Here is a 12798-nt window from a genome sequence, read left to right on the forward strand (position 1 = left end):
CTTAAGCTTCCACCGTTAGCTCACAGAGAAATAGAAGACTTGGGTCAACCAGTCGGCGCTTGCCCTCTCAGCAAGTTACCTGAACTGGCTCCAAGACGTTCCTTTGCTCCACATGAGAAAAGTAACCCTGCCTTAAACAATCAGCAAATGCCCAGTATACCTTCCGTATTTCTGCTCCCTTTGATCTATAGAAACCTCACCTTTCAGAGCTCTTTGGAGCTCCTTTCTATCTACTCATTGGATGCTGCCTGATGAATGAATTACTGTATCGGTAAATTGTTCGTGGGAAATTTTCTCTAAACAACTGAAAACAAAATGATCTAAATCAATCAAAGGAAAAGCTGAAGAACATATACATCCGCAGTATGGACGATGAAGCAGCCATTAAAACTAGTTATATGTACTTGCAGTTGACCTGAAGGGACTTCCATGCACCTTGCTAGTTCTTAAAAAAAGGTATATACAGGCCTGCATGGTTTATGTCTGACAACAGTATGGACAGGTCAAGGATTTTAAGCAATTATTTATAAATTTTAAAGGAAGCTATTTTGGGTCAAAGTACATTAATTTCCCACCATAAAGAATATAAAAACTTCCATCTTTACTATACTCCCAGAACTGCTAATTAAAATAACAAGTTGACTCAAGTTTAACAACATTAAAAGAAAATGACCCATCAAATACAATCTTTTTTTTTTTTTTAAGCAAATACAATCGTAAAATGAGATTGTTACATCAAAAGAAGTTATTCACTCACATCTTGCAGCACCTTAGCAGTTAGTTCTTTAAATCATCCTAACGATCAAGTTTAAGAAAATTCCTTCTCTGTGTGGCTTCTACCACTTGAGAGGAAGAACACAGGAGACCTGGGAAGTGTGGAGGTGGAGGAGGAGGAGGAGGGGGGGGGCGGGGAGGGCATATAGGATTTTGTGTAACTGTCAGAAAGCTGAGGACAGAGCAGCTGGGGTTCTGAAAATAACTGTGCATCAGGTAATGGAGATTAACACCCACCTACAAAATCACCCTCAAATAATACACTCAGGAGACATATGAAATTCTGATGTTAAGATAAAATTTTGGGGCGCCTGGGTGGCTCAGTCGGTTAAGTGTCCGACTCTTGATTTTGGTTCGGGTCACGATCTCACCACTTGTGGGATCAAGGCCCACGCCGGGCTCCAGGCACACCGCACAGAGCCTGCTTGGGATTCTCTCTCTTCCTCTCTCTTTCTCAAAATAAATAATAAAATAAACTTTAAAAAAAAGGTAAAATTTTATGTTTTAAATTGTTAAGGAATATTATCATAGTCCTACAACCTGTATTAACTCCCCAATTTTCTTTAAAGGCCAAAAAAAAAAAAAAAAGCTACAAGTCATATGAAAAGCTTCCACAGACACCATGTGCTTTAGTAATAGGAAAAAACCTGTAAATGCCTGTATTGTGGGGGAAGGGAAAACCAATAAGTAGGTTGCCACAGGGATCATGTTCATACACACATATTAAATGGCTTTGCCTGCTTAGATCTGGTTGCATCTGCCTACAGAGACTTCAAGAACCTCTGAGGCACAGGACAGAGAGGGCACAGTAGTATCTCAAGCCATTCATCTCCATGCGCCGCAGGACTGACCAACGGAAATGGGAGTCTGGCTCAGAATCCACGACTTCTACAGTGTTCACGGGAGGGAAGCGGCCAGTAACACCATTACGTTACTCCACTAATACAGCGCGTCTGTCTGCTCACTACCACCTCCCTCCAAAACACCACCTGCAAGCTCCAACTCCCAGAGCAGGGGCAGAAGCCCAACACTTAGAAATTCTCCTACAAATCCACTGGGAGCAGAGAGAACACCCCAGGAAAGAGGGGAGGCGACGAGACAATGCTCCAGAGGGGTATCTTGATTCTCCACAATCTCTTGGTTAATCCTGCCCATTACCCAATCTTATTTCCACCTGGATTTTCCTTATAGCCAACAAAACCCAAACATGCATCGACACTCCAGAAATATTTATATATGGAAAAAAAAAATACAGCTTAGCATGTTATCTCTAAGATAGTATATAAATAAGGGGATTGTACACCAATGGATATCAAGGTATCTGTGTTTGCTGGTGTGAAATATGCCTTGAATTTTTCACCAAACTTAAAATAAATGAGCAATTCTGAGTACCAATTACACAAGCACCGTGTGGGGAGCTTTATATCATCTCACTGAATTGTTACAAAAACCCAATTTCAAACAGATCATGCCCAAAGGCACTTACAACTAACAGATGAAGTAGAATTTTAACCTGTATGTTTGACTCCCACCCAAGCTTTTTAATTCCTCCACACTCCCTGAACTCTAGGCTTAATACTTTATTGTTAAAAACAAAACAGGGGGGCGCCTGGGTGGCGCAGTCGGTTAAGCGTCCGACTTCAGCCAGGTCACGATCTCGCGGTCCGTGAGTTCGAGCCCCGCGTCAGGCTCTGGGCGGATGGCTCGGAGCCTGGAGCCTGTTTCCGATTCTGTGTCTCCCTCTCTCTCTGCCCCTCCCCCGTTCATGCTCTGTCTCTCTCTGTCCCAAAAATAAATAAAAAACGTTGGAAAAAAAAAAAAAAAAACAGGGACGGGGCGCCTCGGTCACTCAGTCAGTTAATCATCTCTAGATTTCCACTCAGGTCCTGATCTCGAGGTTCCTGAGATCAAGCCCCAAGTGGGGCTCTGTATGCTGTCTGCTTGGGATTCTCTCTCCCCCATCTCTCTGCCCCTCCTCCACTCGTGCTCGCGCGCGTTCTCTCACTCTCTCTCTCAAAATAAATACACTTAAAAACTAATAATAATAAAAGGAAAAAAAAGTGGAGTCCTTCACTACTTTAGAGACACTCCTTGCACAAAAGTCACATTTTACATAAACCAAAAAAGTCCCCCAAAACTTATCTAAATTATTTGTTTTGAAATAAGAAACTGGGTCAAGAAGGGCAGAAAGAAAGATTTCCTTCCCAGAGCGAGGCTCTAAGGAGTTGTAATGAGAAATGCAACCAGCAATGACTTGCTCTCAGGAAAAAGTTTCTTTAGAGGCAGGACCCTGGCTCTGATGAGGATGCTTGCTTCTCTGCTTCCCCAGGCTAAAACCATAACAGAAATAATATGACAAAATGCATCTCTGGCTCAGGAGAATGTGTTGTTGTTGTTGTTGTTGTTTTTAACATTTTTTTCCTCAAAGCTTCTGCCATTTAATTTTATTTTTTTTATTTAATGTTTTATTTATTTTTGAGAGAGACAGAGCACGAGCAGGGGAGTGGCAGAGAGAGAGGAAGACACAGAATCAGAAGCAGGCTCCAGGGTCCGAGTTGTCAGTGCAGGGCCTGACACGGGGCTCGAACCCACAGACTGCGAGATCATGACCTGAGCCGAAATCAGACAGAGATCCAACCTACTGAGCCACCCAGGTGCCCCTCACCCTTCCTTTTAATGAAAGAAACACAAAGGATTTCTCCTAAAACTTCCAATATTAATACAGTGATTAATAACTTGGAAAATTTCAACTCTGACTCCACAGTTGTTACTGGTCTACAGATTATTAGATTGTATGGCTGAAAAATCGAGGCCATTAATCCATTTAAGTACTCCCTTAATACAACAAATAAAAAAGTGAAGAAATTCTGTACCAGGAAGTCTACTAAAAGCATTATTAGAGGTTTGAGTCATATTTTCATCTGAATTAGATTAACTTCCAAATTCACAACTAGAAAGTTTTATGAGGAAATAAGAATTGTGTCCTTTTCTTTTTAAGACAACTCCTAAGCTTGTGTTTATTCTAACCACAGGAAATGAAATTCTGGCCCTGAAGACACTGGAAGGGAGGGGGGTAAGCAGGAAGAAATGGGAGGGAAGGGGAAAAGGGAAGAAAGAGGGAGAGAGGGAGGAAAATTCAGCAAGTCTTTGCCATAAACATATTTACATTAAAAATTAAAAAGCAGCTGACCAGAGTCAACTAACTTTACATAATCTTCAGTTATTCACTGTAATTTTTAAGCTTTTTCAATCCTTTTATCATAATAGTTGAAATAACAGTAGGCCTCAAATATTCTCTTTGAACCACAAATAAAGTCTCCTGACTCCCCTAACTGGCTAAGACACATTTTTTTTTCAATCTACTTTTATCCTATCTTCCTTTTCTAACGTCTGAGCCAGATGTTTTTTAAAAAAAGAAAAGTGTTGAACCTTGAATGAATCAAATAGGAAACAGAAATTAGGCAAAAGAACTTATTATACCTTTCTCAGCTTGATATAGAACGGGGGTTTCAAACACACACACACACACACACACACACACACACACACCCCACAACACACACATACACAAGAATACTAGTCCCGGCTCTGCCACCACTTACCATGACACCCCGTCCAAGCCAACAAATTATAATTTTCTCACCATAAATGTTGATGGGATTCAAATAAATCTACTGTAAGACTAAACTGTACTGATGCTAAGGGCTCCCAAATCAATTTCAGAGCAGTGACAACCATCAAACATTGAAGATGTAGGAGGAGCCCAATTCCATTTCTGTCTTCTACATAAGGTACTCTTCCCCCTTGGTGTGGGGGGGGGGGGGGATAGAGCAAGAGTTCCCTTGCTTTAAAAAAAAAAAAAAAGCAAGACCACTCAACAAGATTTCTAAGGTCTATTTCCAAAATTCTAATTTTTTCCAATCAGATCAGACTATCTCCATGGTGGGCAAATGAAGAGGTCCAAGAAGCGAGTAAGGAAAGCCTTTACTTCCTTCTCATTTTGAATCACGTGATTGCACTATCTTAACAGCAGCGATTTTTAACGTAGTCTAGAGGCGATATGGGCAGTCTGTGAGAATGTGCCTGTGTTTGACAGGCTGATCCAGCAAAGATGGGATAAGGCTCGATCCGTCTTGGCTAAATTTCCTCCCAAGTGAAGAACCACTTCAAACCAACACACACACACACACACACACACACACACGTTTCGATGCATTGAGCACAATACAGTTCCATATATTCATCCTGAACTCTGGCATCTCGAGCCACAAAGTTAAAAGAACAAGAGTCAAATACTACCAGATGCTGCATTTATTTAAGCAAATAAATGTATAAAACCTAAGGTCTCCACAAAAAAGCAGCTAAGTGATCTTTTTATACATCAGAACATCCCTTTACTCTTACTTAAGGCTGTCAGATTTAACAAATAAAAACAGAAGACAGCCGGTTAAATTTGAATTTCAGAAAAACAATGAACAAATTTTAGTGTACATATGTCTCATGCAGGATCTGGATCACGTAGTAAAAATTCAGTCGAGGGCGCCTGGGTGGCTCAGTTGGTTGAACATCCGACTCTTGATTTTGGCTCAAGGCACAATTTCACAGTTCATGGGTTCAAGCCCCATGTCGGGCTCTGCACTAACAGTGCAAGAGCCTGCTTGGAATTCGCTCTCCCTCCCTCATTTATGCACTCTCTCTCTCTCTCAACAATAATAAACTTTAAAAAATTTTTTTAATTGTTTTTTATCTGAAATTCAGATTTAACTGAGTGCCTTCTTCTGTTTTATTTGACAACTGTACTCCCATCCCCAGGTGACCACAAAGTGTGACAATTAATTAGGATGACCAACCACTCTGAGTTGCCCAGACTTTGGGGTTTCCCAGGACACAGGACTGTCAGTGCTAAAACTGGGAAAGTTTGGGGGTCCCTGGGTGGCTCAGTAAGTTAAGCATCCAACTCTTGATTTTGGCTCAGGTCATGATCTCTGATCTTGAGGTTCGTGAGATCAAGCCCCAAGTCAGGCTCTGTGCTGGCAGTTTGGATTCTCTCTCTCTCCCTCTCACTCTGTTCCTCCCTGACTTGCACATACCCATGCACACTCACTCTCTCTTTCAAAAATAAATAAACTTTTGGGGCGCCTGGGTGGCGCATTCGGTTAAGCGTCCGACTTCAGCCAGGTCACGATCTCGCGGTCCGTGAGTTCGAGCCCCGCGTCGGGCTCTGGGCGGATGGCTCGGAGCCTGGAGCCTGTTTCCGATTCTGTGTCTCCCTCTCTCTCTGCCCCTCCCCCGTTCATGCTCTGTCTCTCTCTGTCCCAAAAATAAATAAACGTTGAAAAAAAAAAAAGAAAGACTACCTGTCATTTAAAATAAATAAATAAATAAATAAATAAATAAATAAATAAATAAACAAACTTACAATGTAAATAAAAAATATGGGGTGCCTGGGTGGCTCAGTCAATTAAGTGTCCAACTTTGGCTCAGGTCATGATCTCAAAGTTTGTGGGTTCGAGCCCCACATCGGGCTAAATGCTGCCATCTCACAGCCTGGACCCTGCTTCGGATTCTGTGTCTTCCTCTCTCTGTCCCTCCCACATTCATACTCTGTCTCTCTCTTTCTCTCTCTTTCCCTCCCTACCTCTCAAAAATAAACATAAAAAATTGTTTTAATAAAAAATGAATAAAGCCAGGAAAGTTTTGGGGTTTTTGTTTTTTTTTTTCAACGTTTATTTATTTTTGGGACAGAGAGAGACAGAGCATGAACAGGGGAGGGGCAGAGAGAGAGGGAGACACAGAATCGGAAACAGGCTCCAGGCTCTGAGCCATCAGCCCAGAGCCTGACGCGGGGCTCGAACTCACGGACCGCGAGATCGTGACCTGGCTGAAGTCGGACGCTTAACCGACTGCGCCACCCAGGCGCCCCTAGCCAGGAAAGTTTTAAGCAAACCTGGACAAGCTGGTCACTCTACAATTAACCATCTCAAGGAATAAGCAAACAAATTATAGCCTCGATTCCACCACTAGTTAAGTTTGATCTTTTGTTTATGAAACAACTTTTCTATACTTCATTTTCCTATATCTGTCATCATTTGGATAAAATGGAATGCAGCAAATAATAAAGGACTTTGGAAAATGCAAAGGCATTATAAATGCCACTTACTAGTATAGTTGGTTTGGGTTCTCTTTATGCAGAGTTTCAAAGCAGACCATTACTTGGTTTTACTGTGCTGACAGCTCAGAGCCTGGAGCCTGCTTCAGATTCTGGGTCTCCCAACTCTCTCTGCCCCTCCCAGCTCATACTCTGTCTATCTCTCTCAAAAATAAACATTAATAAAATTTTAATAAAAAAAAGAAAACAAACAAAAATGAACATTTTTTCTCATGTCTAGTACTCCATGTGAAGTGTAAATATCCTTGGACACAGAACTATTGGATCCCATTCTGTGGATCCCACTCCAGTTCCAAAGGTAAAGAATACACATAGAATGTAATTCAGGGCCAACTCTGTTTAACCAACTCAACTTATGTGGCCTCTATACATCTATAAAAGATGATCCTCAACAAACTTCCCTGTCAGGATTTTTAGAGTCTCCCGTCTACCCTTAACAACCTCATGCCAGAACTCAGCAATACGAAGGAGAGTACTCAGAAGTGGTTCCGTTGTTCCTTCATCAATCTTGTCATGTGACAATCCCCAACCACCCTCCAGCCAGACAGCTTACACACACACACACACACACACACACACACACACACACACACACCAGCTCAGGGTTCTGAATCATTTTGCCTCAACTTCCTCATCTAAGGGAAAACCTATTCCTACTGTGCTTTCTATTCGTCTTCCAAGCCATGTTAACTCCCCTCTAATGATTGTACCCAGAAGAGGTAATCTGAGATTCTCTATATAGAAGTACACCTTGTTGTATCAGATAATTTTGTTCACGGTTGATGCAGTGAAGGGAAATGGGGAGAATGGCATGCTCAGTCATCCTTATATTATCCACATGTTAGGGCAGAGAACTTAAACCCTGGAGCCCTACTTCACAGCACTGTTTTGACAAATTCATCAGTGTGTCCTAAACAGCCAAGAATTAAATGCCCGGACCATATTAGAATAATATTAAATAGGACCATGTACTCCTTTCAGTGCTAATTCCTTACTTATTCCAATTATCTCCAAAATGGTTAATGAGAACCACCTATATAAATATTTCAGGAGACCCTAAACTATTAGATTATATAATAACATCAGCTCGGCTGGTCGGTACTTGAGGGTCTTAGCAATTTCAACCCAATCCAGCTAAGCACTTCACTGAGTATTACATTAACCTAAATCTGAGCGAGTGGATTGGTTGCTGGTTCAGTTAACAACTTCACTTTTGAACTTAACTATTTTCTTCCCTACAGTAAGAATAGAACACAAAATTAAAGAAAATTCAAAAGCCAGAGGCTAAATAGTTGCAAGCATGTGAAATATGTCAGCAAAAGCAAATGTGCATAAAATCAGCAAAATAAAGTATGCATGTTTGAGAAAAGGCAGCTCAGGAAAGTTTAGCCTTTGAGAATGTCAAGACATTAAAGTGTCAAAATTAAGATTTTCAAGATAATTTTAATCTACACTAAGTCTACCCAATCTATACATTTTAATTTCAAAGATTTATAAATGATTCAGTAAGATTCTTTACCTATTTGCTTATCTTTTCCTTCATTCCCCTCAACCCAAAAGCCCTTATCTTGCCATATCAGTTAAAAACAAACTTAAGAAAAAGCAAATAATACTAAGAAGAACCTATAAGTAAGTCGTGGAAATATGGAACTACAGGATAAATAACCTGCATTACACCAACCAACATTAGATCAACTTCATTATTTGTACTATCTAAACATTAAAGAGCTAAGAATAAGGTTTAAATATGCAATACTTCCTATAGTCAATACTTAGTTTTCACTATATTTCATCTTATTCATATGATCTCATTCTATGTTTCCTTTTTTAGCTCTTTACATAAATGTTCTTCTTCCTATAAACCACCTATTTTACCCCTAAGGAAGCTTTTCTCAAACAAGAAGTTTCAAAATTAAAGCTATGAAGATAAAAAGTAGTCTTCCCTCTCCTCCATTCGCCAGTGTGCCCAGCTTTCTGGCCTCTGCAGCTTTTCCACACGTGGTCAAAACCTAAACTGTTGTTTTAAAAATAGAAGGCATGTGGGAATGCAAGCTGGTGCAGCCACTCTGGAAAACAGTATGGAGGTTCCTCAAAAAACTAAAAATAGAACTACCCTGCGACCCAGCAATTGCACTACTGGGCATTTATCCACGGGATACAGCTGTGCTGTTTCGAAGGGACACATGCACCCCCCCTCATGTTTATAGCAGCACTATTAACAGTAGCCAGAGTATGCAAAGAGCCCAAATGTCCACCAATGGTTGAATGGATAAAGAAGACGTGGTATATATATACAATGGAGTATTATTCGGCAATCCAAAAGAATGCAATCTTGCCATTGGCAATTACGTGGATGGAACTGGAAGTATTATGCTAATTGAAATTAGTCAGAGAAAGACAAAAATCATATGACTTCACTCCTATCAGGACTTTAAGAGACAAAACAGATGAACATAAGGGAAGGGAAACAAGAATAATATACAAACAGGGAGGGGGACAAACCAGAAGAGACTCTTAAATACGGAGAACACACTGAGGGTTGCTGGAGGGGTTGTGGGAGGGGGGGTGGGCTAAATGGGGAAGGGGCACTAAGGAATCTACTCCTGAAATCATTGGCGTACTAGATGCTAACTAATTTAGATGCAAATTTAAAAAAAATAAAAAATAAAACAACAACAAAAATAGAAGGCACAAGAAAAAGGTATCTACCTTCAACCGTTAAGAGAAATATTTGGCCTAACTCAAAGAAGCCTTTTCCTGCTAAGCCACAACAAGCCGCACACCTGCTGCTGTCCGCACCTCCTTCCAACCTTCAAATCTAGATCACCTTCACGTGCAAGTGACACTATTCTGAATGATTCCTCCCTACTGCATGGCTACACGCAGATAACTCTCTCTGCTACCATCTGAACGGGTAACACTGGATCATTAGGATGAGAGATGAAGTCCTGAAGTCCATCAGAACTTGTCTAGTCTAGGAAATATTTAAAGAGGGGCACCGGGGTGGCTCAGCTGGTTGAGCGTCCGACTCCAGCTCAGGTCATGATACCACAGTTCATGAGTTTGAGCCCCGCATCAGGCTCACTGCCATCAGCACGGAGCCCACTTCACATCCTCTGACCCGGCTCACTCTGCCCCTCCCCCGCTCAGGCTCTCACTCTCAAAAATGAACACTAAAAAAAAGAAAATTTTTAAATATAAATTACCAGAAAGTATTTAAATGTAAATTACTAGAATCACTGACAGAATACACTTTTTAAAAATCAATATATATACTACTTGGCAAGGAGAAAGAATGAAATAGGCCTTTTGTAGCAACGTGGATGGAGCTGGAGAGTGTTATGCTAAGTGAAATAAGCCATACAGAGAAAGACAGATACCATATGGTTTCACTCTTATGTGGATCCTGAGAAACTTAACAGAAGACCATGGGGGAGGGGAAGGAAAAAAAAAAGTTAGAGAGGGAGGGAGCCAAACCATAAGAGACTCTTAAAAACTGAGAATAAATTGACGGTTGGTGGGGGTGGGAGGGAGGGGAAAGTGGGTGATGGGCATTGAGGAGGGCACCTGTTGGGATGAGCCCTGGGTGTTTTATGGAAACCAATTTGATAATAAATTTCACATTAAAAAAATAAATAAGAATAATGAACTTGCTGAGCATCTATAATAGATTTAAAACACTAGATAATAGCCTCAGTAATGGCTCTAAATTTATTTTTGCCCAATTCTATGTTAATGTTCTCTTTCAAATTCTACATGTCCTTTTTATCTTTTAATTTAAAAAAATGTTTTAATGTTTATTTTTGAGAGAGACAGACAGACACTGAGCACAAGTGGGAGAGGGGCAGAGAGAGAGGGAGACACAGACTCCGAAGCAGGCTCCAGGCTCCACGCTGTGGGCACAGAGCCTGATGAGGGGCTTGAACTAACAAGCCTCGAGATCATGACATCATGACCGGAGCCAAAGTCTGATGCTAAACCGAGTGAGCCACCCAGGTGTCCCTAACCAATAAATAGCATTAAGATAAAACTCTGTAATCAAACTCTGCTCTTCCAGATTTTTTTAAGGAGTATAAATAAAACACTGCAATCTAACAACTACACTATGGACATCTCTGCATGTGAATCAGTTCAATTTTTACACCATTTCTGAAGTCACAGGCCTTCTGAATATGTGCAGTTGCCAATGTGACATGGAGGAGTTCTAAGTTTTAGAATTCAAGACACTGGGTTCCCCAAAACCGTCTGGGACGTTCCTTTTACTTCACAATATACTTAACTTGTATACAATGGCAAATGTCCTTTGCCTTTTTGGGTACCTGATCAAGTCTAGGCAACATTATGAGAGACAAAATTACTTTTGTCCCTTTGCCACAGCACTTTTTTCCTATCCCCCAAATAGATACTTAAACTCTAAAACCACTTCCCCATTGACCCCATCCAACTGAGCCTCTATAAAGGCAATACTAACTGTAGTCATTTATATAAATGCCTTACTATTTAATACCCATTGCTTAATACACAGTGAATTATACGTGCGATTCCAATTTCATTGTAAATCTGAATTCTGTTGACCCATTCCTAGCTAGAAATTCAAAGTTTGGAGTTTCCAAAACCCACTAATCACTAAAAGGAATCTGCAGAGATTCCTACCGTGTTCTGACATTTACTTAGTTCAAAGCACTCCTCATGCGGCCAAGTACACCACTCAAGAAACTGTAGGCAAAGAAAGGTCTAAAATAAAGTGAAGGCACATCAATGGGCATGGAATATTCCTTTTTCCATCACACCTGCTTCATTAAAAGATGCTAATCTCGGATATGCACATGAAAGGTCTAGAAGGACACACTCCAAATTGGTAAGGGATAATACCCTTGCAAAAGAACCACGGGAACAGCAAAGTTATCTGCTACTTACACACTCCTATACTGTTTAGCTTTTAATAACAGACATAATATTTGTTTGAATTCTTTTTTAAAATTATTGTTAGCGTTTATTTATTTTTCAGACAGAGTGCGAGCAGGGGAAGATCAGAGAGACAGAGAGACATAGAATGCAAAGCAGGCTCAGGCTCTGAGCTGTCAGCACAGACCCCGACATGGGGCTCGAACTCACGAGCTGTGGTATCATGACCTGAGCTGAAGTAGGACACTTTACCGACTGAGCCGCCCAGGTGCCCTGTTTGGATTCTTTTTAAAATCAGTAGATAACATAAAAATCAGTAAATTTGGCCGATATGGACAAAGATTTGGGGGGGAAGGAGCAAAGACTCTGAAATGATCTTCTGAAACAAGATAAATAAATATCAACCAGCATGATTCTAATTGATAAAAATGCTTATTGCTTTTATATTCTCAAAGCATTTTATCAACACAGACTATTCCTTTTAACAGTTCTATCCAATTTTACTTTTACGATGAAAATTTTCAGTTCACTGGATCCCTAAATTCTTGCCCCAAAATTGCAAAACACGAATTCACTTCAGAAGCCACAGTAAGGAAAAAAATAAAACATTCTACATTCTATCCCATCACAACTATAAGTGACGTGCAGAACTTAACTGCAGGTTAACAAAAAGCCCACAGCCGTTTTCCTGGCCTAGGACCTACAACTTCTGTTAAAATATCCACTTAGAAATTTAAAATAACACTAACACAAATTTAAAATGACCGTCATGGGGCACCTGGCTGGTGGCTCAGTTGGTTAAGCGTCCAACTTCGGCTCAGGTCATGATCTCATGGTTTGTGATTTTGCTTCAGATTCTCTGTCCCCTTCTGCCCCTACCCTGCTTGCACGCTCTATGTCCCTCAAAAGCAAATATTAAAAAATTTAAAAATAATAAAAAAATGACTACC

General features: G+C 40.6%; 1 protein-coding gene across 4 annotated transcripts in view; it reads right to left on the reverse strand.

The window, feature by feature from the left end:
• Nucleotides 1-12798, reverse strand: part of ACSL3 (acyl-CoA synthetase long chain family member 3) — a 79293-nt gene that overhangs the window by 43311 nt on the left and 23184 nt on the right. The window lies entirely within an intron of this gene.

The sequence above is a fragment of the Herpailurus yagouaroundi genome, unplaced genomic scaffold, assembly GCF_014898765.1.
Source record: "Herpailurus yagouaroundi ecotype Mexico unplaced genomic scaffold, PumYag 202, whole genome shotgun sequence".
NCBI classification, from domain to species: Eukaryota; Metazoa; Chordata; class Mammalia; order Carnivora; family Felidae; genus Herpailurus; species Herpailurus yagouaroundi.